We start from the raw sequence: 5,635 nt of genomic DNA, 5'->3' as shown, positions 1-5,635 counted from the left end.
ACAACAGTATATTTGAAGGCCAAGATATAGGCAGACGTGGACAACAATGGGTATGGCGAGGAATACTTCTGTGACTCATTGGGACTGACAAAATCTGTCAACTTCACGACCCGGATTCCAACCCACGCCACTCCATCTCTTCTGGATTTGATTTTGACCAATTTTCCTGAAAATATCCGCTGCTCTTCCTCTGCTCCAATTGGTTCTTCTGACCACGTCCTTGTCAAAGTAAACATCTCTCTGGCTGTTATCAGAGAACCACCTCAGTGCCATCAAGTCTGGCATTTCACTCAGGCCGACTGGCAGGGACTTCAGGCAGCCATCAGAATTCTAGACTGGTCTACCATCTCTACTTCCTTCGACATCAACTCATCCTGAGAATTCTTTCAAAGAAACTTGCTGTCTCTCTCATGTACAGATTTATTCCATCTCGTCTTCAGTTGTCCTACCCTTCCACACGCCCATGATACACTGAATCTTGTGGCAAGGCAGTTGTACTGAAACTACTTGCTTCGCCTCATGAAAGGCAAATCCAAATGAAGGCAATCTCAGTTCTTTTCACAAAGCTCAGAAAAAGTGTGTGTCTACCCTCAGGAGAGCCAGAAAACATCTTTCCAATCACGAGTCTGAACTCTCAAATCTATCTCCCTCCTCCAAATCCTAGTGGTGTCTAGTTAAGTCTGCTTCTGGTGTATGTTCCCATTCCATATCCTCCCTTACCCCAAATGGCTGCACAGCTGACACTGCACGTAAAAAGGCTGAATGCCTAATCTCCGTGTTTGCTTCTAAATCTTGCATCCCAAACCCATCGCTTTCTTTACCCACCTTACCCAGTCACACCCAACTGTTCCTGGACTTTGTATCCTTTTATCCTGACAAGGTGGAGAGCTTGCTGTCAAACCTAAACTCAGATTCTGCAACCGGTCCAGACATCATCAGCCCACGTGTCCTCAAAACCTGCTCTGCTGCTCTTGCTCACCCTCTCTCTGTTCTATTCACCCTCTCATTTGCTCAAGGTCATCTGCCATCTGTCATCTGCTTGGAAATCAGCAAACATCACTGCCCTGCATAAAAAGGTGCAAAAGCAGATCCCTGCAACTACAGACCAATCAGCCTTCTCCAAATCATCAGAAGGTTTATGGAATCCATCATCGCTTCAGACATTAAATCCTTCCTCTTCTCCAATGGCTTGATTTCTGATCATCAATTTGGTTTCAGACCAGGTCACTCCACCCTGGATATGCTGCTTCTGCTCTCCCAACAATGGATGGAGGGACTCAATGCCAGACATGAAGTAAAAACAATATCCCTTTATGTATCATCTGCCTTCGATATGGTCTGGCACCCTGCCCTGCTCACCAAACTCTCTTCTTATGGTATCCAAGGAGATCTCCACTCATGGCTCATAGACTTCCTCTCCTGTCACAGGCAACATAAGGCCCTTAATGGAGTTCTTTCATCCCCTCTTCCTGTCCAGACTGGAGTTCCTCAAGGTAGCGTTCTGGGCCCTGTTCTTTTTCTGGTTTTCATCAATAATCTCTCCGACTCTCTGGAAAATCCTCTTTATCTCTTTGCTGATGACTCCACCCTCTACCTTACCATCTGTCATCCCTCAGAATGCCAAGCAACAGCTTCTTCGCTCACTGCAGATCTGGGTAAAATCACAAACTGGTCCAACACGTGGAACATGTCTTTCAATCCTGATAAATCTCGCACTCTCACGATGTCTCTCTGAAAGGACTGTCTAGAAAACCCCCTCATCTACTTTCGCAACAATCCTCTTGAAGAAGTCCTTTCATTCAAGCTTCTGGGTCTTACTATCTGCATGATCTTTCCTGGGAAAGCCACATTTCCAACCTGCCCTCCAAAGCCAGTCACCGATTGGGCATCCTCTATTGTGCAAAGTCCTTCCTTGGCACACCTGAGCTCCTGACCACATACAAAGCTTTCATCCACAGCCTGATGGAGTACTGCTCCCCCCTCTGGGCTGGTGCTGCTGCCTCTCACCTTTCTCAGTTTCAAGCTGTGGAAACCAAGGCATTTTGGATCATTGGTATCTCCTGCGATGAGGCTGAGCCTTTGGGTCTCTCACTCTCTCACCACAGGCTGGTCGGTGGTCTTTCTGTCTTCGACTGTCTACTCTCTGGCCCCTTGCTCTGTGTGAGATATGTCCCCCCCCCTGCTCCCATATTTCCTCAGGGCGCTCAAGCTCCGCCAGCAACCCCCTTCTGGTAAAACTGCAAAAATCAAGAATCACTGTTCACCTTCACTCTTTCATTACTCTTTTTTCCCACCTTTGTAACAAACCACAACACTCTCTTCAATCCCACTCTTCCCTCCAGGTTTTCAAAACATCTGTTCACCTCCACCTCTTATCGTCCCCCATCCAAATCCTCGATCTTTTCTACCCCCGTTAATCCACCCCAAACCTACCTCCTTCAAATTCCCTGTTTTAGTTCCTGAAAGTCCCTCTAGTGTCCATATACTTCACAAACCTATTGCATATCTGTGTCAATGAGGATGTAAAATGAAGTGAAAGACGTGAAAAAGGATCTTGTATATGTCATTATTGTTGCTGTGGTTGTTGTTGTTGTTGTTTGTGTTGTTGTAGTAGTTGTTGCTTGCTCCTTCCATGTACTCTTTTAGTGTTACATTTTTATTTTGATTTGAGAAGCATGACTACTGTATATATAATTCTGTGCCTGTGTCCTTGTAAAGGGTTCCTGTTGTGGTAGAAAAATACAGATTACGGTTGGAATTGCTGCATGAAAGCTCGAGATCCTGCTTCTTCTCCTTCTCAATCATGGAAACACAGGCTTTTAAAACAGGTGAGTTTGTGGTTGAAGGAATTAATTTTACTTCCAAATAAATGTATTGTTACCTTTCCAATGGTACCATTTGTATTTTTGTTCAACACCAGAAAGTCCTTAGAATGAAGCAATACGAACAGAGAAACCTGGCTCCTTAATTTATACTTAGATGAACGTCAATTATTGGATCTCTTTTGTATATGGAAAAGAACACACCATGAGAAAATAGAAAAATACACATGTGACTACAACTGAGAAGAAAAATCAGTAATATTTTCAAGTTGATAAAATTTTCCAATTGGACTTTTTTTTCAGGTTTTTCAGATGAATGGCCAATAGGCTCCACTCTCCACCGTGTCGTGAATTTGGGACAAACCAGTGCAGTGATGTGCATTGTGGGACAAACACTAAGTGCAGTCACACAGCTATACCTTCTTTATTACTCTGCGCCCACAAAGCGAAAAGCGGGGTTAAGCAATTAGTTCACTTCTGTCTGTCTGTCTACAAACGTCAGTGTATGATCGAAGAACAACTTAATTTCAATTGAATGTTATATTTTGAACAAAAAATTGGAACATGAATCGGAAAATAAATCTGTAGTTTAACAGTACTTTGGCTCTGAATTTACCTTGATTGCACAAGCACAGAGAGGAGTGGGATAAAAAAAAAAATTTAAAACTCTGTCAACCTGTTTGGCAGTCAAACTAAATTGAAAATCATTCCAAACAGGAAATTTACTGTTTTCAAGGATGTCATAAAGGACACAAACAACAAACATGAAGAACTAATCATTAATGTAACATGTTAAATAAGATGGTGTAAAAGACTGCATCAATGGCTGTAAACTTCTGAAAGTTTTTTTTTCTACAAACTTTAAAAATCTTTTATTTCAACTGAATTATATATTTGAACACTGTAGAACACAAATCGCCTTTTTGCCACTTAAAAAAGGAAAAACCTTCCGTTTAGCAGGACTGAGGGCAGAGTAACTATGAGAAAAACGAAGAGAATCAGTATTCATTCTGTATTTTGACAAATATGGCACCACCTAGCGCTGTGTGGTTATCATCTCGCCTGTTATGCAAGGTTTATGAATAAAACGAACATAGCTCGTGCTTGAAAACGCAAAGCAAGAGTTTAAAAGACTCTTTCCATGTCCTTTAATTTTCTCAAGACTGCACAGGGGTAAGGTGTTTTATGAACTCTCTAGTTATTATCTTACTCATTTGAAAGTTACAGACATAAACTCCATTCCAAGTTGCAAAGCGACTTGCATGACAGTTTGGTATAAATTATGAATGGAACGTCAACTCCAAAATTATGAATGGAGCATCAACTCCAAAATTATGAATGGAGCATCAACTCCAAAATTATTAACAGATCGTCAACTTCAAAATTATGAACAGAACGTCAACTTCAAAATTATGAATGATACGTCAACTCTAAAATTATGAACGGAACTTCAACTCTAAAATTACGAATGGAACGTCAACTTCAAAATTATGAATGGAACTTCAACTCCAAAATTATGAATGGGACGTCAACTCTAAAATTATGAATGGAGCATCAACTCCAAAATTATTAACAGAACGTCAACTTCAAAATTATGAACGATATGTCAACTCTAAAATTATGAACGGAACTTCAACTCTAAAATTATGAATGGAACGTCAACTCTAAAATTATGAATGGAACTTCAACTCCAAAATTATGAATGGAACGTCAACTCCAAAATTATGAACGGAACTTCAACTCCAAAATTATGAATGGAACTTCAACTCCAAAATTATGAATGGAACTTCAACTCCAAAATTATGAATGGAACTTCAACTCTAAAATTATGAACGGAACTTCAACTCTAAAATTATGAACGGAACGTCAACTTCAAAATTATGAATGGAACGTCAACTCTAAAATTACGAACGGAACTTCAACTCTAAAATTATGAATGGAATGTCAACTCCAAAATTATGAATGGAACTTCAACTCCAAAATTATGAATGGAACTTCAACTCCAAAATTATGAATGAAATTTCAATTCTAAAATTATGAATGAAATTTCAATTCTAAAATTATGAATGAATCTTCTATGGAAATGTGTTTGACCTGTTTGGGGTTTTATCCGTACACAGGCCTCATGATGCTGTGATCCTTAGTTTGTATCCTTTATGTTATACAAATTTGTTCATTTTATACCAATGTTCTTGCAATTCATGTAAAACTGGACAGCTCTCTCTTACTGTCCTTGTTTCCAGTGAAATATATGTTGGAGCTCATAAACAAACCTTTCACACAATAAATAATTTTGTGCAAGTGATTTCATTGGTCATTGCATTTTATACATTTATCATTTTATACAATGATCATTGGAGTGATAATCAGAATTTTCACGAGTGCGTGTAGTTGAACAAGATGAGGGCAGTATACCACCCACCCCCGACCATCCAATGCATACATACATTCTCCTCGGTCCTTTTGTTCAGTGTACTGAACACATTCCGTTTGAAATTTCCTGCTATAACATCAGCCAGAGAACCCTCTGGTGTGCACATTCTGGATACTGAACATATACTTGAGACCAATAAGTAGGGGTGTGGGGGCACCTTGGTCGACCTTACTCGATATTACCCTCGAGAGGAGGCACTGACAGGTGTATAAGCTTTGGAGTCATGAAAAATGTCGATAATATAAAAGCAGAATGCAAACGTTGAAAGCCATTAAATGGAAACGTGAAAGTAGTCGATACTACACTATAGCGACTGGATGGCTTTCATCCTTTCATTGAATTTCCACATTTAACTGCAGGTGTGTAAGGAAGTGCGTGT

The 5,635-nt window shown here is 40.2% G+C and overlaps 1 long non-coding RNA gene across 1 annotated transcript in view; it reads left to right on the top strand.

Moving 5' to 3' along the window:
• The window catches only part of LOC147015690 (uncharacterized), a 25,438-nt gene extending 20,344 nt beyond the window's left edge, over positions 1–5,094 (top strand). Inside the window, exons 2-3 of the long non-coding RNA XR_015049794.1 lie at positions 2,719–2,828; positions 3,126–5,094. This is a non-coding gene — a long non-coding RNA (uncharacterized LOC147015690). The remainder of the gene's footprint in view (positions 1–2,718; positions 2,829–3,125) is intronic.
• The last annotated feature ends 541 nt before the right edge of the window (positions 5,095–5,635 follow it).

Source organism: Eptatretus burgeri, chromosome 12, assembly GCF_056783735.1.
Source record: "Eptatretus burgeri isolate ZD-2024b chromosome 12, Ebu_testis_v1, whole genome shotgun sequence".
Taxonomy (NCBI): domain Eukaryota; kingdom Metazoa; phylum Chordata; class Myxini; order Myxiniformes; family Myxinidae; genus Eptatretus; species Eptatretus burgeri.
This window is presented reverse-complemented; position numbering and strand designations above follow the sequence as displayed.